Source organism: Symphalangus syndactylus, chromosome 22 (assembly GCF_028878055.3).
Source record: "Symphalangus syndactylus isolate Jambi chromosome 22, NHGRI_mSymSyn1-v2.1_pri, whole genome shotgun sequence".
Lineage (NCBI taxonomy): Eukaryota > Metazoa > Chordata > Mammalia > Primates > Hylobatidae > Symphalangus > Symphalangus syndactylus.
In genome coordinates this window covers 66,288,383-66,313,295 of record NC_072444.2, presented here as the reverse complement: position 1 = coordinate 66,313,295, position 24,913 = coordinate 66,288,383, and the positions used below count along the sequence as shown (strand labels likewise).

The window sequence follows — 24,913 nt, the reverse complement described above, 5'->3', positions numbered from 1 at the left end:
CCAAATGTGATTTGATGACGTGATAAAATACATGCTGTTGAAGGGTCATTAACCTTTACAGGCCATGGGACCATCATGAAGAATTTTAAGATGGTAATTTCTTAAATTGCCCCTAATGGAAAGTTGCTTTCTTGTGTAAAAGTACCAAACTTTTGCCTGAGGAGTGGTTTATTTGCCAGGAAAGATCGTTCGTTTCATTTTCATTTCTGTTAACTTGCTTTAGTTTTTCACTAAAGCATTGAAAAATTCTTAATGCTACATCTCAGTCCAATTTACTTCTTTTTTTTATACCATTGCTTGAATTTCGAGAATACTAGAAATAGCAGTTCCCTTGGGTAGAAAAAGCTCACAGGAGAAATCTAGAATCTTCTCTCTCTGAGCTCTAACATGTTTACAGAACAGTAGTAGTCTAGGTATTACCCATTATTTCCTCTGTGCCACCTTTATTTTAGCCATGAACTAATACCATACTGCAGAGTTTATAGATAATAAGTTTTGCTAGACTTTACGTGCGTAAAAAGTTGAAAGGGAAGTATTCCACAACTACTGGGAAAATAGATTGCTTCCAGAAGATGTGTATTAGAAAACATGAACCCATTTGAGGAAGGACTGCAGTTCACAGAGAGGTCCGCTCAGCCAAGCCTGAGTATTTAAAGTGTTACCAGCAGACGCTAAGGAGAGTGATGCATGAGAAAATAGAGCGAGCAGTCAGATAACTGTTAGAAGATGGACTCACAAAAGTGATCGGGAGTGCACAGCCATATGAGAGGGCCTCCACAGGAACTGATGGCTGTGTAAAAGTTAAAAACAACCCAGACCTTAAAAAGGAAGTCATAATGCTAGAAACCCATTTTAGAAACAAAAAGAAAGTGTTGGTGTTCAGAAAAGATAAACCAAACCACCAGGAGACAAAAAGGAAGTAGAGGGGGAAAACAGACACATTTGAAAGTACATTCTCTCCCTGAGGTCATAGATTTTCTTTCGCAGCCCCATGCCCTGAAGTGTACTGGGTTTAGGACCAAAAGGAAAATGCCCTATTTGAAGTCTGAAGGGAATTAAAATGCAGTACAACATTTCCTCTTCTGTTTTTAGTTTGCAGCCTCTGGGCAACTGCCAACTACCAGTAAAAAGCTCCCTATCTCAGGGCATATAATTCTGGTACAAAATAGGCAGCAAGTACAAATGAGACCTTGACTGGAACTTTTATATATATACAAATTTGTTTCCCTGTTCTGTGTGTGTTGAGCTGGAAAGACAGTGGCTTATTTAGACCTCAGGAGTGATGATGTAGGTTGTCTTAGAGTCTGGAATTAACGCACTCACGAGAAGAGAGATTTAAGTACCACGGAAAAACTACCAAATGCTTCTATCATTGGGTTAGTTTCTTAACAGGCCTTTAAAAGAGTAAAAATGATCTGTCAAAAGGCTTGGTAATGTTTTGGTATTTGGATACACAAGGGAACAATATGAATCTTCCAATGGAAATGTGAACCTACAAAAAACTTCCATATGCTTTAAAATAATTTTCAATGTAGCTAATGCCCCTCATAAATGGCACAATTTTATTTTCATTTCATAGCCTCTGGTTGGCTGTCAGTCCTCATCTGAACACTCTCTGACTGCATCCATTACCCACGAATATTTAAATAACAAATATGACCCACGCATTCAGAGGATATCCTCTTGATGGACTACCTCTGCAATTTCCTTTTAACCCTATGTCCTCTGATTTAGAAAATGTTTTAGAACCTTCTCCCTTCTCTCTCTCTCTCACACACACACTCTCTCTTTCTCTTTTTCCTTCTCTCTCTTGTGTCTGTATGAGAGAGACAGAGAATCATTAACCACTCTTGAAACATTGTTTGTTTCTGTAACCTTCAGGTATAATGTGTTAAATGAGAAAATTTAGGAAGAAAGATATTTACACACATTTGAAGCTCTTAGATCATAAATCTGGGTAGAAAATAAACATCAAATCTGTTTACTTGGCAAATGGTAAGTGAAGATAGGGATGCCATTAACAATCATGGAGTAAGTTGATGATGAAGGAATGCAGGTGATTAGGCACTGAAACCCTTAGACCTGTGCATTGCAGCAAAAAAAAAACAGGGATGATGGCCCACATGGACCCGATGGTGAGCAGGAGCGACTTCAAGTGTTAAGACAGTCATTTAGCAGTAGCCATCTGTGACAGTATCAGTTAATGGTGTCCTCATTTTAGTAGGAGATCCTGATATTTGGTTGTTTAAAATTTAGAATTTCAGGTGAGAGTAAACTTATCTATGGGGCTTAGATGATTCAGTTTAGGAAACTTGTAAATAGCATTTATCCATAATTGGCTTACCAAGTACATGTGTAAATGTATACATTTGTATACTTACCTAAATGCACCTGTGGGCCAAATGGAGATTGCTTCCTTTCAACATTTAGTTCTCATGAAAAGATGTGAGCAGTTGGAATATTACTGCATATAATTATAGGATAAAAGAACACAGAGAAGGCTGACGCTTGCTTGCTTTCTCTCTACAAAAATTTGTTGTCTTTCATGCACTAATTAATTATTGAACTAATGAATTCATTTCATACACTAATGAATTATCAACACCTTCCAAAAATGTAATCATATCACAGAATTATTATTTCGGATTTTGTTTTCATTGAAAGTGTTAGCCAGTTATCAAGCTTGGGATTCTTATTTTAATTTTTGTTAATCTACATTTACCATCTTATACAGAGGACTGAGGGTAAGTCAAGCCTTGACTCCGATGGAGGAGAGGAAGCTCAATTGGTTCAGGCACTGAGGTGAACGTAATATGACCTATCTTTGGATATACCACACCTTTATAATGTTGTTGTTTTTTTATTTTCTTTCTGAGATGGAGTCTTGTTCTGCTGCCTAGGCTGGAGTGCAGTGGCCCAATCTCAGCTCACTGCAACCTCTGCCTCCCGAGTTCAAGCTATTCTCCTGCCTCAGCCTCCCAAGTAGCTGGGATTACAGGCATGCGCCACCATGCCCGGCTAATTTTTGTATTTTTAGTAGAGACGGGGTTTCACTGTTTTGGTCAGGCTCTTCTCAAACTCCTGACCTCAGGTGATCTGCCTGCCTTGACCTCTCAAATTGCTGGGATTACAGGTGTGAGACCCTGCACCCAGCCTATAATGTTTTTTGACTGTACACTGTGAGTCTCTCTTTTAATCCCAAATAGCTATTCTGAAAATTAATGACAGTAAAGCAGCACACTCGTTTTTGCATATGAACAACCCATCCTTGTACCAGAGGATGACAATACTGTTTATATATGTTCAGATACTTCCTGAAATACCAATTCTGTCCATGCTGGAAAAAAACAAAAAATGACTTTGAATGAGTCGTTATAATCACTCTTCTAACTTCTAACTCAGAGATAATAAAGAAAAGATGTCTTTCAAGTCATGTAGATAGTTCTTGATATTTTCTAGAGTGAGGACGTGTTTGTTCAGTAATAAATCATTGATGAATATGGCCTGATTGTGCTTAAGAGCAACAGAATTTATTTAAGTTCATACAATGTAATACTAGATAGGCAGGAAAGAGCCCAAAAAACACCAGAAAATGAATCCTAATCATACCTATGTCTTGAACTCTTCAAACTGTTTTTCATTTCTGAACAGATGTTCTTATTTAAATGTAAAACCAATGATATTGATGTGATTATCTGTTTAATAGATGTTCAGATGCCAACAATACAATTAGTTGAGCTCTCTACAGATACTTATGTGCTCACACAGGAAATACTACAGGTATTTCAAGCATTATGAATTTATTCTTCCCAAGCTGATTCATCTGTTAGTCAATATACTGTATTGGTAAATGACTCAGGATAAAATAGGCAGCACAAACAGTGACTTTTCTAGTTTGTTACACTCCAATCAGGGGCTAGCACTTATAATTCCAGTTTTCAACAGAAGAAATGTAATTAAGTATAGTGGAATGTCAGTGTAAGATCTATAATGCCTCCACCCCACAGACTTGTGCTATGCCCCTACAGAAAATTTTGACATCTCTATATTCAACAGTTTTTATTCTCTTTGGCTTTGATTTTAATTATAAGCCTGAATCTGTCAGAACAGAAATGGTTCATAATGGTTTGACCATGCTGAATCATTTATATTGTCTAATCCATCCTTATGTAATATGACGAGGTTATTTTGCAAAACGGATCAAAATTTAATTTCTATGAATTGTCTTTCAATATTGACTTTGGTGTGCTCTTGGTTAAGCAGCAATCTTTTCTGAGAAACGGTTTATTGTTGCAACATTTTAAACAAATCAATTACCTTCCTGTAATGCAATAATATTACAATATGCAGGCAGCCATAGCTTCCATTGTACATGACACAGTCGATTTTATGAAGCTGTAAACATTCATATTGGTGCTATTTAGTCTGTAGTAATATAATTTGAAAAGGAGATATTGACCAAGTTATGTTAATATGTTATCTGAAAAAGCTCAATATGTCAGGAGCTCCCTGGAAATAGACACGGTTTTCAGGTTTGGAGGTTAAATTAAAGAGTCAGAACTATATGAGGAAATATTAACGTGATAATATGGTAAATATCAAGTCCTTTTTGCACTAGGAAATGACTTGTTTCGAGAAGTAGGTTTGCTACCGTCTCCCTAACATGTGTTAATTATTTGTAGAGTAACTCTCCCCGGTACAAAGCTGCATTCTATAGCTACATCTATCCAATGCAGAGACGTTCACCACCTTCCTGCCCTGTGTTTCTTTTTATTTTTTTCTGACACGTCTAAGTAGAAATGCTTAACTAAATTATTCTTTTAAAAACATGAATCTTATTATGTTCTTTCTTTGCTTAAAAATTACTAATAGCCTCTCACTTTACTCAAAAGAAAAAAAATCCAAACATCTTGATACCTATAAGGTACTACCTGATCCATTTAGCTCCTGTCTTCCTCTCCTGACTTTTCTCCCCTTTATTTCCTGTGCCCCGAGCAATCTGAACTTTCTTTATTCCTCAAACTTACTATGTCAATTTTGGCCTTATTGATATCGTGTTTGCTGTTCTCTAGGCCTTGAATGTTCCTCTTCACAGCCACCTGTAGCTGACACCACCCATCTTTTGGGCATCAATTCAGATGATCTCCTAAGGCAGATCATTTTCTGATCATCTTATCTAATACTTTTCCCTTCCCTACCCTCTTAATCTCTGTGTTATTCTTTGTTTTATTTTTCAATTGCACTTTGCATTATCTGAATTTATTGGCTGTTCTGCTTGTTTATTTTCTCATGAGAATAGGTACATTGACTTATTCACTGCTATACCCTCAGCAGCTAGAATAGTGCCCATGAGAAATATTCAATAACCATTTATTGGTATAATAAATAAATGAAGAATGAATACATATTCAAGTAAGCAATTGACAAGACTATTATCCAAGGGTCAGAGATAGAATCAGTGGCAGGTGAAAAGAACAGTTCCCTCCTGTTCTGTCACCTCTCTGCAATAAATGCACTTTGGTGATATTGACCTTTTGGTAAAAACCTAATTCTCTATTCCACATCCTCTCATCCTCCAGAGAAGAGAAATAATCTAACCTGTAACTTATTAATGAATGAACCTTATTTAGAAAACAGTTATAGGCATTACCTATACCAGCAGCCACCACTGTATCACTTATAAAATAGTGCTTTCTGCTAGAAAAATCAATAATCCTGGAGTATTATGACAATGACTTTGGTTTCCTGTTATGTAATTACAAGTCCAAGTAATCAGATTGCTATTATTAGAATGACAATGCTTTATGAGATTTCACCTTAATCGTTCACATAACTCCCTGTTATTCAGTGATAGTTTAAATGATGTCCTTGCAGTATATCATTATTTTTCGCAGAAAATTGCATGAGATCTTACGCAGTAGTTTTGAAATTACTGCTTGTCATCACCACTATATGCAACCACATAAACAGTATGTGGTTGGTACAGTAGATCATTTTTCTTGTTTATATTCAGCAAGCTCTCAGTGCTACACACTAACACCGGCTGTTAAAAAATGACAGTAGTATTTTATCTCTCACTACCAAGATCCTTTATGTAGAGAAGTTTTTTTCCCAAACAGTATGTGTTGCTGAATAATGATAAAGGTTGGTATGATGAATAGCGGTATTTTTTCAGGGTTCATTTGCAATGTAAAATAGAATGTAAATAGAAAATTTACAGAAAAAGTCAAGTATTGAGAAAGTCAGATTCTATACTTGAATCCAAGTCAGTTTGATTATTCAGGAATATCTGAAGGATAGAATAAGAATTATCTCATTTCTAAGGTTGTTCAAGGTGAATCCTAAAGATTTATATGTGTATGTGTAACATATAATAATCTAAAATAAGTTAGTTTCAATATCCCAAAATGTTTATTGATCTCTCTCTTTGCTATCTTTCCCCCTACTTTCTGCTGTTCTCTCTTCTTAATCTTTTTCCTTTCTTCAAGAGAAAGTGAGTGCCTCAAGGGCAAAGACCATATCTTTCATATCAAATATCTATTAGGTTTTAAAGAAATATACACGTCAGCTAACTAAAAATGGAACAGACTTTCTTGAAACCATTTTCTATATTCAGAAACCACAAACATACTTGCTTAGACTAATCACAAAACCGGAGTTGGAAAGTTTCTTTAAGTCTTTGTATCTTTAATGGTCTCTATCACAGTACTTAGGTGAGACACTTGGAGCCAGCTGCACACAAGGCCAGGCCACAGGCCAGGCTTCACGGTCAATGTTGCCAGACATGTTTCAGGTAAAAAGTGTCTGACACGGCTGGGCGCGGTGGCTCACGCCTGTAATCCCAGCACTTTGGGAGGCCGAGGCGGGCGGATCACGAGGTCAGGAGATCGAGACCATCCTGGCTAATCCGGTGAAACCTCGTCTTTACTAAAAATACAAAAAAAATTAGCCAGGGGAGGTGGTGGGCGCCTGTAGTCCCAGCTACTCGGGAGGCTGAGGCAGGAGAATGGCGTGAACCCGGGAGGCGGAGCTTGCAGTGAGCTGAGATCATGCCACTGCACTCCAGCCTGGGCGACAGAGCGAGACTCCGTCTCAAAAAAAAAAAAGTGTCTGACACTATTAATCGCCATGCAGGCTGAGGCCCTTTCACAGAATGTAAAACATTATACTACATTAAGATCTAAGACATTTTGTGCTTTAGATAAACATCTAAGACTAAGAATTGTGCACACTAAAAATAAAATGCAGTTAGAATTGTTATTATTAAATAGAAGATCTTTATATGTGGTTGTGAATAAAAGGTAAACAGTACGTAAGTTTAGAAATCTATTCTCTTACACTATAAACAATTGAGTTTTTCTTATACCAACTGAGTCATGACTCTTGTTCTAGCTTCCAGCAGTAGCTCAACCAGGCCTTCTAGATGTACTTAACATTTCCAGGAACAGAGTCACATTAGATTTTACCCTAGTTCTAATTTAATCCAGATGATAAAGTCCTACGGTGAAGAAAATTAGGAAGTTTCCAAATTGTGTATACTCAAATCACATATCTGTCATATATTGAAATATTTGCGTATACTATATATGTGTATATATTTTTATTTGAAATGGGTAGGTTTATGTAAAAACCTTCAAAGGTTGATGACTGCTCCATTGCAGGGGAAGCTATCTAGAGAAACTTTGGCTTTCTTATATCTATTTTAAGTATACATTTAAACATATGTAGACATATCTGACTGCTATTATATTGTGACATTTTGTTGCTATTCTATGAATAGCAATGTAGTGATATGCTTTTTAGTAACACAACTTGTCCAAAGATCTCATAACCAGTTACTGTATCAGGAATTTATACCAAATTTTTCTGGGCAACTACAACGGCTATTATAAGATATGCTTAACCCGTTATGAGAGAACCCCATAGGTTGTCACTCAAGATCCATTTAATTTCAGCTTATATCCAAACGAGCACACTTGGATGTTTCATCTCTAAGTCAAACCAGGCCAAGAAGAAGCCACTGGAAGAGGGAGCGTGGAGACATCTAGGGGAGTAAATAGTGAGAGGTCATGACTGAACCGGCAGAGTCAAATATCAGAGGCCAACATCACAACTTTCACAAGTGTCTGTTTTAGAAGAGGGGCAGATGACTGTTTTAGTAGACCTCATCTGAGCCTCTGAGTTTATCAGAAAGACCACAGAGGAAAACATGTAGGAGGCATATTATATAAATTACATACAACTATGAGGAGAGTTAAATCACAGCCCTGAGTCATCAAGACTGAATTAACTGTTATTCAACAACATACTCTAAGAAGCCTGGAAAAGCTCTGTAGTATATTTTAGAAATATTTACAGCAAAATAGGTACACATTTTTAAGTTTGGTCCTTATAAGAATCCATTTTAATGACCTGGAAATTCTGTTATCTAGAATTAGTATTAGTGTATAGCATAGGATTTTTTCATTCTTTTTACTTTGATAAGTAAAAACACACCATGTATTCATTTTGGTATAGACAGTAATTAATAGGAGGTCTAGAATGTAGGTCTTCAATAATGTTTGTTTGCTTAATTACTAAATTGAATCTGATGGAATTCCATTTGTATAGGTGAAAAATAGTTATCTACCAGCAGATGTAGATGGCCTGATATAATAAATCTATAATGATGGCAAGTAATGAAGAGTTACTAAATTTTCTCCCTGATTGTGACTAGAATTGGTGGTTTTTTTTTTTGAAAATGCCTGTACTTTTCTGTTTGCCGATAAGAAGTCCAGAAACAATGTTTTTTTATACATCATGTCTTTACATGGAAGAAACTTAGACAAAAACTAAGCTAAATAACAAAACCTGCCTTGTTATATTCCTTGTAAGAAGACCAGAAAAGAATTATGTTGGTATTTTTAACAAAAGGTACAGCTATCTTCATAGGTGTCATAGGTGGTGAAGGAAGCATTAATTAGTCTTGTCCTGGAAAAAAGCAATGAGCTTCTGCCTGAGAAATAAATAAAATAAAATAAAGTACAACAAAACAAAACAGAAATAAAAAGCCCTCCCATACTTGGTGTCTACCCCATGACTAGGTACAATTTTGAATGATCATTTGAAACATATGAAAAGGTATTCATATGTTTCTATCTATAATTCACTATCAGTCTTGATACTGCAGAATCCGAAATGCTGAGATTGCAAGATTTTCCTGTAATCTACATTCTAAAACCTTTCAAAAACTGAAACTGTACACATACACATGGCAACACAATTTTAATTTCTCTAAATGGTTCCTATACCATTTACTCTTGTTTATTTTTATGCATTCAAAGAAAAACAGGAAAAACAGAGACTAGCAGTACTGCTCTGGGAAGCTTGGGCAAAGCATTGAGTGTAGTGGTGATTTATTCTTACAATACCCTTTTACTAGACACTTAACTCTGTTCCAGGTTCTTGAAAAAAAGTACTCCTAGTAGGTTTATGCTGGTGGAGTCTACATTACAATTAAAACATTAAGCAGGAGAGCAAGTAGAAGGCAGTGTCAGTAAGGTTACAATAGTCACTTGATTTCTTTGCTTTTGTGTGACAAACTTCAAATTCCACCCACTCTAAAGGAAGAATAAAGTGGAAAAATTGAATGTAGGAGAATAGTTTAATTATTCTCTTTTCAAGGTGGAATCAAAGAGCAGAGCAGGAAACAACCAGGAGTTAAAGAAAAACAAATCAATGCATGCGTATTGGAAAGGAAATTAATTAGGAAGAGAAATGAACTGGTAGCAGGCAGGTGTAGAGTGAACAAATTTGGAAAGCTCAGGAAAACAAGGAAAGGAATGATAAAAGTAGAAGAATAAAGAAACATAGTTTAGTAAAGAGATAGATGAGCCTCTCCAGACTGTGCAGAGAAAGGCTTGGGATGTCAGGATGAAACAATCAAAACAGGAATGAGGGGGTTCAGAACTTGTCACAGGTGCAAAATGCTTCGTAGATTGTAAAGCTTCTGCAGGAGACTGCTGGATACAAAGTAAAAACATAAGGAAATTGTGGAGAATCTAAGCTGAAATTAGCCACTCTTTTAGTTTTATTGTCATAATAAAGTAATTAATATTAATGTTGCTTCACCGACAATCAGCATTTATCGGGTCAAGAATTTGAAAACTGTTCCAAATCTGCAATGTAGATTAAACAGGCTTATATGGATTTTTTGCCTTTATTGTTTGAGACCTGGAAAATTAAGACTGTCCTTGCCTAATTATTTTTGTCTTTCCAGTTGGGTCTGACCATAACTCACCGTCTGCTAAAAAGAAAACTTTATGTGCTACTAAAGAGAAACATTGATTGAATATGGATTTGCTCAAGTCATTCTCATTTACACTTGTGAAAATGTCTAACTATTGTCATAGGTAAAACAACATTTCTGTAACCTAAGGAGACAGTATGCATAGCAGTTAAGACAGGGCTTTAGAACCAAACTATCTAACTTTACCACACATTAACTGTATGTCTTTAGAATAAATATTCATTCTCTATGTCTCATATAACTTATAAAGAACTGGAAGATAATATTATTCACCTCATTGAATTATATGAAGATTAAATGACTTAGTATTAGGGATGGCAGATTTAGCAAAACTAAAAAATAATAAAGAACACCCAGCTAAATTTGAATTTCAGATAAATGATATTTTTTGCATAAGTAATAATTATATGAGACATAGTTATACTAAAATACTCTGAGTTGTTTATCAGAAATCCAAATTTAACTGGGCTTTCTGTATTTTAATTGGGAGCCCTACTAAATATATGTAAAGTTGTATTACTTTGTCAATATTTATATGTATTTTCTCCTATGACCAGTGAAATGACTTAGTATGGCATATCATTTCCTTTTCTTTTAATTACTTCTTCCAGGATCAGTCCAGTATAATTGTTCTTACATGTATTTGCTCTAAAAAGCGCTATGAGTGACCAGTTGAAAGCATAATTATTTAATAAACTGTTTTTAAGTTCCCTGAGTGTCTTACAAAAATAATTTTATAGGAAGATAAATTTTAGCACTAAAAGCCCCTCAAAAGTTGCTTCCTGTTGGTGATGATGATGATGATCATGAGGACTCTGCTACAGTTAAAAGTCTTCCACAAAATTGATTACACAGCTGAAGCAGTAAAGAAGGATGGAAAAAACCCCAAGCAGTAGCCTATTCCAGTTGTCTACCCAGGTATAATTACTAGATACTTTCAAATACAATGTCAATTGTCCATTAGATACAAGTGACAATAACTAAAGTTTCCTTCTCCTTTCCTTCAAATCCTCTATTTTCTCTCCAGGTTTTCCCTTTACTAGGAAGACTTCCATGTCTTTGTCTCAGCCAAGCATCACCCAAAACCCACTCATGCCAGGTGTTTAAAGATTGCTATAGAGTTAACTGATGACTGATTCTGAATGAAACTGTTGTTTGTCCAGGGTTTGTAATTATGTAAGAAACACTTAAAAATGCAATGTATTTCAGAGCAAAAAAAAAAAACAAGAGTCGATATTAATGAAGAGCAAGAAGGTGTTTCAGGCCAAATGACCTGCTTGTATAATTTTGCATCACATGATAAGACATGGTGCAAAAATCTAGCCCATTACTAGATTCTTTCTTTATAAAACAAAATAATAATATCCTGCATCAAGTTACACTGTTTTTTCTTTTAAAAATTCTTTCAAATAATTTTTTTTTTTTTTGCATAGCCGTAATTTCTGCCTTTCTCTCTCTTCGGCTCTCTCTCTCTCTCTTTCTTTCTTTTTCATAAGAGTTGATGGTATAATTTCAAGTTTCTGCATAGTGAAATTATAGCATAGAAAGTAATTTAATGGTAATTACATAGATCAAGGCTGACCAATCTTTTGGCTTCCCTGGGCCACATTGGAGGAAGAATTATCTTGGGCCACACTTAAAATACACCAACACTAATGATAGCTGATGAGCTAAAAAAAAAAAAAACAAAAAAAACACCTCATAAAGTTTTAAGAAAGTTTATGAATTTGTGTTGGGCTGCATTCAGAACTGTCCTGGGCCACATGTGGCCTAAGAGCCATGGCTTGCAGACGAGCTTGACCTAGATAGACCCAATAATTAAACTGAGTCTTGAACTATAGATCATTGCCTAAATGTTCTCTCTATCTACACGTTCCATTGCAACAGCAGACGAAGGAATAGTTGATAAGTAGGCCACTAAGTTGCTCATGTAAGAAAGGCAACATAACCTGTTCTTAGGCATTGAGTTTTTTATATATATATATATAAAAAACTCAAAAATAATTTTATAGGAAGAATATATTCTATATATATATTCTTTATATATATATTCTTTATATATATTTATAAATATATATTCTTTATAAATATATATATATTCTTATAGGTTTCATAGGCAGATTTCAATGGAATAGAAGTTTTACTGAGCACCCACTGTGCACAGGCTTTGAGCTAGTTTCAGGGAATATAAAAAACACAGACATTATACTTGATTCCGGGACAGTACAGTGTAGGAAAGTTAAGTTCACTAAAAGTTATAAGATACTTCAAGTGCCCTTAAATTGTGCGTTGGGGAGTCAGAGATCACATTTAAAATACTTGACACTGCAATGAAAAATTTATACAGAAATATAGTTGATACTTAATCTCTTCTATCAGACAAATGATCTTATTGCGAGTTTAGCTGAAGACAATTACAAGTGACAATCATTGGTTTAGTTTTAGAGCCTGTTCAGTGACAGCACACAGTGGGTGTTCAATTAGCATGTGCTAAATTTTGGAAAGAATCCATGAATCATGAGACAAAAATGGACCTTACTTGGCTATGACGGTAGCAGGGAGAACATGTAATTCATTTTTGCCTGACACTAACAAAGTGTCCTTCTGCTTTTCTGGGCAGCCACTAAAATGTATAAAACTTCTCTGGATGATTATTTAGAGTCCTCTCAACCTGTTCTTTTCTATTTTTAAGTATGTAATAATTTATGTTAAAGAAAAAGGAAGGGGGATTTTGAAATTATTTGTAACTTGTCACCTCTTGGTTTTTATCTTGGTGCAGTTTAAAGGATGTCTAAAGGATGAAACAGCATAAATAACCATACACATTTTTATTGTTAATAATTTATTATTTCTTATGAAGTGTTGGACCACATGTAAGGTGCTTGTTTGTGTTAATTCACTGGTTCATCGTGACTCTTGGCAATTACTTTCATTATTAGGATTTTGTAGACAAAGAAACTGGGGTTTGAGAGGTTACTCGTCATAACTAGAAAGTAAGGATTTGAGATGTGATCTCAAGCAGCATGACTCTAACAGAAAACCTAAGTTCTTAATGACTTTGCATTATCGTTTCAAAAACTCAAGACTCAATTTAAAATATTTATATGTTCTGGGTCCCTAGATCATATTAAAATGTACTAATCTCATTTGTAATTGTGTTTAATGTTATAATCATTTCTCTTTCATGCCCTGAGCGTGTTTAAATTCTAAGAAGGTTTACAGCACTTACATCATGATGTTTTAAAATAACTGTTTTAGCTTTGATTTCTACCATGACCTTAATGCAGTTGATTCTGTATTAAGAGAAGAAAATAAACTGATGGTCAGAGAAGATGTCAGAGCCCTCATGACATACAGTTGTTCTCCAGGACAGAGGAGATCACTGAAGGCTAAAAAATACTGATTCCTGGCAGATCTGACAGTCATTTGGATCTGTCTGTGTCATTAGTTCATTGATGACAAGAGGTTCTCTGGCTGGATGGAAACAGATGTCAGTTGCTCAAGTGGTATTGCTCACAGATAAGGTAAAAGCACTCTCAGACTGCAAATAGCAGCTTGCAGAGGACAAAAGAACCTGCCAAACGTGGACCTTTTTTAAAAGCAATTTGTCATTGATTCAGTCCTGATTCTTGGCTTTACCTCCTTTAAGCCACCCACACATGGCCTCATGGTGACATATTTTATGTTTCCAATATTTGAACCCTTGGCTTCTCCTATTGATTCTATTCACTTTTAAAAGATCTCCCCGAGTCTGACTCTTTCTTAGCTCACAATTGCTTTTCTGAATGTCAGCAGTTTCTCTAACTGAAGAGACAAGTAAAATATTTCCAGGCCAAGATATAGATACGATCCGATCTTCAAGATGCACCTTCATTAATGAATTATTCCATTTTACTTTGTAAATGTCCAGGGAAACCTGATGTATTGGCAACGTTTCCCTTCTTCCTGCCACATTCAGGCTCTCCTTTCATTGGCTACTCAAATCTGATGTCTATTCTGAATCTTATCTAGATTTTCAACTGAAGGTGTTTACATAATGCGACTGAAACATCAATGGAAAAGAAGAATCTAGTCTAGCCTTATATTATTTTTCTAGATACAAATGAGTCAGAACATGGTTCTCAGACTTGAGTGTGCAAAACAAGAGGTCACGTTAAAACACAGATTGTTCAGCCACCATCCAAAAGTTTCTGGTTCAGTGGATCTGGGATGGGGCCAGAAAATTTGCATTTCTAGCAAGTTCCTAGGTGATGCTACTGCTGCTGTAATCTATGAGCCACACTTTGTGGACCTCTGATTTAGAGTAATGTATGTTGTTGCCCTGTTTTCCTACTTAATAATCAGATAACAGAAACCCAATCCAAACTGACTTAAGCAAGAAAAAGAATTTAGTGCATCATGTATATGAAATTCTAGGATTTATGGCTTAAGGTATATCTGGATCTAGAATCTCAGAATGTGTTGTCAGTAGTTTCTTTTCATCTCTGGTTCCTCGGGGTCGTCTTCCTTCTGAAGCTGGTTCTGATGAGATGGAAAAACTTACCACCAGCATCTCCAGGCATCTACATTCTAATAGAATGTTGTTGTTGACTTTACATGGAAGAGAATGTCTTTTTGTCAATAATCTCACTGATAATCCTGAAGTTAACTTTCATTGTAAAATTTAAGTTGTATGCGCATCCTTAAACCAAACCCTGAAGCTGAAGAGATGAAAGGATTTTCCTAGCCTTTTTATGCATGACCACAGGGACCAAAGGAAAACCAGGGATATTGGTCAGAAGATGCAATCATGTATGGACTTGGGCAGGGAAAAGTAAATATTCACTTTATCTAAAGATGCAGATTTCTTTGAAGAAATGGAAAGATTAGGCAATTGAATGCCTGTATAACCTAGCATGATGCAGTACATATAAAACTACTCAGTATATACTTGTTAAAACTGTATTAAGATTGGTAAAATTAGTACAAATTTAACTGTAATGAAATCACTATTCCTGGACTTAGATTAATTTGTCCTTAATAGAAACCAGACTTGGAAAGCATAGGTTAAAATTAAATATCTAACAAATAAAGATATTATTAATTTTCTTAATTTATTTCACTAAATGTTAATTTTCTTACTTGGATTTAATACGTGATTTGACACAATATAAATAGTAAGTAGAAAGGCAATAGAAGGAGAATAGAAACAATTACATATATAACTATATATAATTGTTTTATGTATATATATATCTCAATCTGAAAGCAATCTAAATTATGCAACTGGCAGGATCAATACTCTATTTAATCATTAGAAATAAAAAAAATTAATTCCAGGCAAAGATGAAAGTTTCTCCAATTTTCTTAGATTTTTACACTATGGACTCCCAGTCTCTAAAAATTAAGAGGGAGAAAAAAGAAAGGAAGAAAGAAGGAAGGAAAGGAAAGAAAAGAGGGAGGAAGAAAGGTAGGAAGGAACAAATTGGAAACCTCACACTGTAATTTATATATTGATTGTATATATTTGAAAATGTGGATAAAAAGTTTCCATGATTGTTGCTGATATTGTTAATTTGAGATTTCTGAAAGCCTTTTCATTAAAATTTTATGTGTAGCACAGGGTTTAAAGGTAAAAGGGTTTTGTAAAGGGTCAGACCCAAGAACCTGAAACCGCCATCCTTAAGGCAACATTCTGATAACATTCCCAACCCTGACTTGTTTTCAGCACAGAAATGATGCTTACTTTTTTTCACTGATTTATTTATTTTTCTATTAAGGTTGATTGTATGCCTAGAGCAAGCATAGTGACAGGGTGGAGGAGACAGATGCTGAGCATGAATTGTGCACTTAAGTTTTAGCACTTTACGTACCCCTCCTTCTTCTATCACTGACCGAAAAAAGTAAGGAGAAAAGTCACCATCACCAAGGGAATCAGATAAAGGGACAGGGGTGGGAAGCCTGGCAAGCAGCACACTGACCTGCTTTTTTCCTATAAAAGCAGCTGGGCGGCCGGGCGCGGTGGCTCACGCTTGTAATCCCAGCACTTTGGGAGGCCGAGGCAGGCGGATCATGAGGTCAGGAGATCGAGACCACGGTGAAACCCCGTCTCTGCTAAAAATACAAAAAATTAGCCGGGCGTGGTGGCGGGCGCCTGTAGTCCCAGCTGCTCGGAGAGGCTGAGGCAGGAGAATGGCGTGAACCCGGGAGGCGGAACTTGCAGTGAGCCGAGATTGCGCCACTGCACTCCAGCCTGGGTGAGAGAGCGAGACTCCGTCTCAAAAAAAAAAAAAAAAAAAAGAAAGGGAAAAAATTAAAAGAAAAAGAAAGGGAGTCTCAAAACAGCCCTCTTGAAGGCGTGTTATTGTTACAGATACTTCCACTTTTTTTGTGTGTTTGGCAGTTTATGAGCTCAATCAACAAGGAGAGCAAAAAGCTTTTGAAAACATAAAACAGAGGTGAATTTACCCTTTCGAGTCCTCTCCCCACCCGTTTACCATTGCCGTCACAGTGGAGGCAGTCAGTCAGAGATCAGAAAGGGAATAGTCTTGAGATCCTTTCTGGAACCAAACCCAGGATTTGAGTTTTGTTTAATGACTGGGCTAAAAATCACAATGGAAATGAATATAAAGCAAAACCAAAACCAAAACCAAAAAAAAAAAAACAAAAAAAAAAAACCAGGGGTGATTTTAAAAAATATTATCCTTTCCCCCATGACTTCATGACAGGGAGAGTTAAACGAGCTCTGTTGAAATCCATCTGTTTTAAGTGGCTTTAGCCAGGGCCTTTCGTTTTACAAGGAAATGGCAATTATGACTGTATTTGATAAAGATGCTCTGACAGAATCTTTTTCTTCGTGGGACTGCTTTTCACGATGAAGCACCTTGCAGTATTTCTCTCTCTTTGAAATCACTGGTATTGCCCTTTATTAAAATCCACTTGCCTTATTCTTATTTAGGAATTACTATGTTACCAAAGTTTCAGAATCTTCCAGACTGAAAGAGCCATGAATGAACTTTTTGTCTGACTCCAAATGCACCAGTTTCTTTATTCTCCTTCTACACTGGCCTCGTTGTTGCAGCCCAAAATGGCAGCTGTATGGTTCAAGTGGGCATCCTCTCTGAAAATCAAAGAGAAAATACATTCTGTTTCAGCATAACACAACTATTATATACTTATATTTTACTTATTCTTCCCCTATTGTCGGGCTTTCATACCAGAGGAAATGTAAGGCTACTGTCTGGTCCTCAAAGGAGCTTTTGAGTAAACACGGTCATCCAGTGTAAAAATGCCAAGCATATTCCACTGCTGATCCTGTTTCTTTCCTTAGGATGCCCTATAGATGAGGGTACTGGCAAGCAAGAACACTTTTTTTCCTACTCAATCTGAATTTCTGTTTTCCTTACAGCCAACACATTGAGTGCAGGTCTACATATATGCACACATATATACAGAAATCTGTAGCCAAATTTGCCATTGGCTTTCAAGATTTTCTAGCATGTGGAGAATATACCTAAATTCGAGTTCTAGTAGGTTTCTCTTGATTTTCACATCTCAAGTAAATAAGTGAAATATAATTGAATTTTTCCACTGAAGAGTTGCCTGTCTTACCTAAAATGCTATCTTGACATGGCATACTTCAATTGAGAATTCAGAAATCAATATTATTTGTTCTTTGAAAACACTTTAGGTTAGAAGTAGGCAAGCTTTGCTTAAAAACTAAATTCAATAAATATTGCATTATATATATATATATCATTGACTTAAGCCCCGCACATGGTGGAATATTTTTCCACTTTTTTCTATCGTGGCCATGATATTTAATATTGAGGAGCTGTGAATCTGAGCACATCCTGATTGATAGGTATCCACTGAAAACGAGTAACTATTAGTTAAGTTTTATTTGGCTGACTGGCTTATTTAAATATTTTGAATGAATCCTTTTAGCTAATGTAAAAGAAATAGTCTTGACAGCACTCTTTTCTCTTTGGTTTTCTCTCACAGCAGACAAAGACACTTTTAAATAGTAAACTTATGAAAAGCCCATCACTTCATGACAGGGAGAGCTAAAGCGAGCACGGTTTCCTCAAGTTCTGAGTCTTATTTGCAATGGAAATGTCTCTCTCTCTCCACGTCCTCTTTCTCTCTCCTTTTTTTTTTGTTTGTTTGTTTTTGAGAAGGAGTTTCACTCTTGTTGTCCAGGCTGGAGTGCAATGGTGTGATCTCAGCTCACTGCAGCTTCCGCCTCCCAGGTTCAAGCGAATCTCCTGCCTCAGCCTCCCGAGTAGCTGGGATTACAGGCGCCCGCCAGCACGCCTGGCTAATTTTTTGTATTTTTGGTAGAGACAGGGTTTCACTATGTTGGCCAGGCTGGTCTTGAACTTCTGACCTCAGGTGATCCGCCCACCTCTGCCTCCCAAAGTGTTGAGATTACAGGCGTGAGCCACCATGCCCGGCCTCTCTCTCCCTCTTTTATCCTATCACCACTCATGTTGGAAGTGATAGCACTCTGAGGACACTAAAATATTATGAGAAAAAATCCAAACACTTTAAAAACAACAAGATCAATTTTTTAGCCTCTGCTTTAAGTTTTATATGATTTCTCTGTAGCAACACATTGTTGCTTGGGGAAAACACCCAAAGTGAAATTTCTTCACTTGAAATTGTCATCAATATTTGCTGTGGGAAATAAAGTAGCCTATATTCAAAACAATTTTAATCACTAAGAAATCGTTAAGAATGATTATAGAAATATATATATAATTTATTAACCATTTTTACTCACCAAATCTGTGACTTCACCTTAAGAATACAGTGGAAATCCCTGAGCTTCCACCTACTGAACATTAGCACAAACTCCCACACACACTCACTTTTGGGCCCCTCTGAGGACAGGCTCCTTCCTCTGTCTACCGAGCTCTCTGCCTTTTCCTTTGCCTTCATCATGCCTACACTTTTCAGCTTCAGACCCATGCCTGCAATTCAAAGACTTTTTTCTAAAGATAACCTTGCTCAATTTATAACCTACATTATCTGCCAGATTATTTGATTAATGTCTACCTTTCCCACAGTTTTGTAAATGTCATAATGTCAGGGAACATGCCAGGTCTTCTTTAGCTAATCTCCTCATTTCTAGTAGTGACACATAGTTTTGAGCTTAGTAAATATTTGTTGAGTGAATACATGAGAGCCATCAAAAAGAATTTTTACCAGTATAAAGTTTGCTTCAAAAGAAAGGAGTTTATAATTACTTTTTGATTTTTCAAGAGCTTTCCTATATCCTTTAAATAAAATTTTCTTTATTATAATAGTTCCTGTCATATCTTAGGAAGTAAGCTCTTCTAGATATAAATGAAACATCTTTGGTTAAAGCCTGATAGTTCCTTGTGATCATAATTCCCTATATTGACTAACTTCTTGATGGGTAAACATTGAAGAAGATGGTCTGGACTTTTCTTTTAAACAAATACACCAGTTATAATGTTATTTATTTTTTATGTTTTGCATTTTGACTAATGTTAAAGAGAAACTCAGACATAATTAAAATTTAACTGAGGCTTTCGGAAGATGGGATTCCTGTTAATCAAAGATCTTCTATAATCAGGTCCAGTATTGCATGTAGAATATTCCCATGTATTGCATACCTAGTGATTTCCACAGACAGAATCCCCGCTCTGTGAGAATACACCATCAACACTTCTTTTTTTTTTTTTTTTTTTTTAATTATACTTTAGGGTTTTAGGGTACATGTGCACAATGTGCAGGTTTGTTACATATGTATCCATGTGCCATGTTGATTTCCTGCACCCATTAACTCGTCATTTAGCATTAGGTGTATCTCCTAATGCTGTCCCTCCCCCTCCCCCCACCCCACAACAGTCCCCGGAGCGTGATGTTCCCCTTCCTGTGCCCATGAGTTCTCATTGTTCAATTCCCACCTATGAGTGAGAACATGCGGTGTTTGGTTTTTTGTCCTTGCGATAGCTTACTGAGAATGATGGTTTCCAGTTTCATCCGTGTCCCTACAAAGGACACGAACTCATCATTTTTTATGGCTGCATAGTATTCCATGGTGTATATGTGCCACATTTTCTTAATCCAGTCTATCGTTGTTGGACGAGGCACTGAGCAGCAGTAAGCTTAGCTGAGGGGTTAAACCAGGAGTTTGCCTTGGGGGAAAGATTAGCATTAGAACCCAGAGGTCTGAGATCAAAATCCAGCTATCTTTCTCAACATCATTTTAAGGTGTGTGTGTGTGTGTGTGTGTGTGTGTGTTCTTGTCCCTCTAAGACATGGTCAATCTAAAGGCCACAAAAGGAAAAGAACATCTATTAAATGCACGTTTTGTTTTGCTAACTTAAAAATTACAATGAAAATAGTCCTTCATGTAAACAGAACATAAAAAGGTAGACATATTTATGCTGTAGCCATACAAGGTTGGAGAAAGAGAATTTGACTTCTACTTAAGAAAATAATAATTAAATTATTTCATTGATTTACTTAGTTTTTTTTTTTTTCTTTTAAGAGACAGGGGCCAGACCTGGTGGCTCACGCCTGTAATCCCAGCACTTTGGGAGACCGAGGCAGGCAGATCACCTGAGGTTAGGAGTTAGTTCGAGACCAGCCTTGCCAATATGCTGAAACTCCATCTCTCCAAAAATTCAAAAATTAGCCAGGCACAGTGGTGTGTGCCTGCAATCCTAGCTACTTGGGAGACTGAGGCAAGAGAATCACTTGAGCCTGGGAGGCGGAGGTTGCAGTGAGCCAAGTTCGCATCATTACACTCCAGCCTGGGCAACAAGAGTGAGACTCTGTCTTGGAAAAAAAAAGAGAGAGACAAGATCTTGCTCCTTACTCCAGTAGCATACTTCATTGTACTCCACTGCCCAGGCTGGAGTGCAGTGGCTCAATCATGACTCCCTGCAGCCTTAAATTCCTGGGCTCACATGATCCTCCCACCTCATCCTTCCAAAATTTTTTAACAAGGTTTAGTGAAAACAAATCATATTGGATTGAGCCCATTACTTTTCAATTTTTATTAGAATAAATACATTTGCTCTACAAAACGTAGCCCAGGAAAATAATAGTTTAGATCTGTAACATTTAAATCTAAGCCAAAAATCTTGTGTGATCTAACATTATGATTCGTATTTAGAATATCAATGATTTGGTTAATCAGAACAGTTCATCATCAGGTATATAAAGAGGAGATTTGAGCATAATCAATATTTTATATTTCAGCTTTCTATGGGGATTTGGACATAGAAATCAACATCTTTGAAATGCTTCTGAGTGTTATAGAAAGAGAAATGTACAAAGCAAATGTCCCTGAAGGCTCTTGTACCTTTGAGAAATTCCTAAAGCCAAGTCATAGAAATGTGGCCAGAAACAGTTTCCTGAGAAATGGATGTGGTTTGGCCTAGATTTTAGATGAAATCTCTGTAATGATAATTGAAGCATCACATTACTACAAAAAAATATTAACCAAAAGGTCCTGGCCCTGAATTGTTTTCTGTCTGTATTAACAAAGCCTTGATTTAATCATCACAGACAATATATATTTTTTAAAGTATTCTATTTCTACAAAATATGAGTCTTACCGAAAGCTGAATGTAAGTTTTTCTCTCTTTTCACATTCTGATAGATGTAAACCCACCGTTCTATGCATGAGAACATTCTTTTTGTTTTGTTTTGTTTTTTGTTTTGAGAAGTAGTCTGGCTCTTTCACCCAGGCTGGAGTGCAGTGGCACGATCTTGGCTCACTGCAGGCTCCGCCCCCCGGGGTTCACGCCATTCTCCTGCGAGAACATTCTTAAGTACAGTTCACTTGGGTGTTCATATTAATGTTACTTCTCACTCATTAACATTTTGTTTAGTTAGCTATAATAAACTCTTTATTCTTATAAATGTCAAACTAGTTATGTATCATATCATATCATTTCCCCTTGTACACTAGCCTTCAGAACCTTAAGAAATACATACATATCTTCACGAGTAGTCTTACTGTTCAGAACGTAAAGCCCCAGTAAAAATTTAATGTCATAATTTTTAAAGTCAAATGTTTCCTAGAGTAAGTGGTCAGATAAGAAATGTCCTTTTTTCTTATTGGCAAATAAATATTTGTTAAATATCTAGTATTTTGCAATTTTAAGTAACAATTGTTGATATTTTATTACCAATGTTTTCCAGCAAATAAAAATGCAAAATCACCTTATTGTATTACTTGCTTTCTAAGTTGGTCTTGATATTTTTCTATAGAGTGGATGTAAACTATAACTCTGCCCTGAGGGACTCCAGGAGATTTGGTCATGAATGTTTACAGTATGTCCTTCATGGGATACTTCTTTTTTTTTTTTTTTGATAGAGTTTTATTCTTGTTGCTCAGGCTGGAGTGCAGTGGTGCAATCTCGGCTCACTGCAACCTCCACCTCCCAGGTTCAAGTGATTCTCCTGCCTCAGCCTCCCGAGTAGCTGAGATTACAGGCATGCGCCACCACGTCGGGCTAATTTTGTATTTTTAGTAGAGACGGGGTTTCTCCATGTTGGTCAATCTGGTCTCAAACTCCCGACCTCAGGTGATCTGCCTGCGTCAGCCTCCCAAAGTGCTGGGATTACAGGCGTGAGCCACCACGCCCAGCAGGAATACTTGTTTATCCTGGTGAATGGCCTAATGCCTAAGTGTCTGACCCATGACCAGGTTTCCTCTCAAAAGAAACTTGTTTATACAGATGGCCCGTGACTTACTGATGGTGCAAAAACAATACTCATTCAGTAGAAACTATACTTCAAATACCTAAACAATCGTTCTGTGTTTTTTACTTTCAGGATAGTATCCAGTTAATTAGATGAGATATTAAACACTTTATTATAAAATAGATTTGTTTCAGATAATTTTGCCCAACTGTAGGCTAATGTAAGTGTTCATAACATGTTTAAGGGAGGCTAAGTTAAGCTATGCTGTTCAGTAGGTTAGGTGTATTAAATGCAATTTTGACATAATATTTTCAACTTATGATGGTTTTATTTGGATATAATCTTATCATAATTTTCGGAACATCTGTACTTGCATGTACCCTTATGGCTCTTTTCTGACCTGTGCCCAGCTTATATCTACCACGATAGCCACTCTCTAGGAGAACCCTGATATAAGAAGAAGTTAGGTTTGACCACTCAGGTGAGACACAGAGGAGACAGCACAACAAAACACATGCAATAACAGAAGCATCCCAAAGACGTGAGGACAGCACCCCTTGCAGGGCCAACGAGAAAGGGGGGCCCAACTAGAACATGCGTGTTCAACCAGATCCCGTGGATGGAGAGCAGGATAGAGAGGGAGAGATCCAAGGGGCTAAGCCTTTATTGAAGTCTGGGGCGTTACCTAACCAGGTTTCCCTTGGGGAGTTCCAACTGGTAGGTTTAGAGCAAGCAGGCTCCAGCTCCATGGGGTCACAGGGTGACTGAGAGGTCGTCAAAATGACGTGATCAGTGTAGTCCGTGAGGGTTGAGGGGGTCAGTGGAGCAAGTCAAGTAGGTTCTATATAGCTGTCCCATAGGTAAGGTGGTCACCAGGGGCAGTTTATAAGGTGGATATCCAGATTGACTGCACTGAGGAACTGAGAGGAGGCAGAGTCTCAGGAACTATATATAGGTGACTAAGCCCTGCTTCTGGTATGACTGTTGAACTTAACTTTAAAATGGATGCCAAGGCAACAATTATAAGAATTCAGTGGATACTTCCTGCAGTTTAACAACTGATGACCATTTTATGGGGAGATGTAAAATGGACCTCCTCCACAACCTGTCCAGAAGGTTCCAGTCTCCATCTAGAAGGTCTAAATCAGAAGAGCCTTTACTTTGTGAACTGAGATCCTTCCCTGAAAGGCCCTATCTGGAGTGTGATTTTATTTTATTTTTAAGCACAAGGAGACTTTAGGTTTGTCCTTTAAAAAACAAAAAATAAATAAATAATGGTCTAGAGTTAAATCTTTGAGAATCATGGTGTCTACTTCTTTAATTACCTATTTTCATACCTAGTTATCTGTCATAAAGATGCAGATATTCATGCTAATTTTAATACCAAAGAATAAAGCTAGTTTTTATAAGTAGTATAATATTGCCCTGGCTAGACAATACATCTAAAAGTCAATAGAATTTAGATTTTATTTTTACGTTGAATAGAAATCTTACAAGAGTTTAAGCAAGTCAATGTTCATAATATTATACATTTTTAAAGTCATTTAACATTTTATCTTTCACAATCATTCATTTAGAAAAAATTGAAATTAAAATAATTTAAAATTAAGGAATTAATTTCTAGAAAAGCCAAGATGATGGTTATTAAGTCATAACTTTAAAAAATTCTGGAAGAAAAGTTAGATAATTATAATCAAATCAAAGCTATTATAACGCTACTTTTCTATTCAAAGTTAGCCTTCTTTGGTTTTTAAAGTTTATATACTGAACCATAGCTATCTAGAGATATTAACATTCTTTTTAAAAGAAAATGCATTTATCAAGGATAAGCTGTCTATCAGTTTCAGTGCTAACTGCTGAGGCTAAAGAGCTAAGAGAATTAAAATGGGGGTGGACACATTGTAGGACAGATATAGGAATAAAATTTATGCTATCCCAAAGATTAATTATTTT

The 24,913-nt window shown here is 36.4% G+C and overlaps 1 protein-coding gene across 2 annotated transcripts in view; it reads left to right on the top strand.

Annotated features, from left to right (window-relative positions):
- The window catches only part of LRP1B (LDL receptor related protein 1B), a 1,943,477-nt gene that overhangs the window by 611,694 nt on the left and 1,306,870 nt on the right, over positions 1–24,913 (top strand). The gene's annotated exons all lie outside the window — the stretch shown is intronic.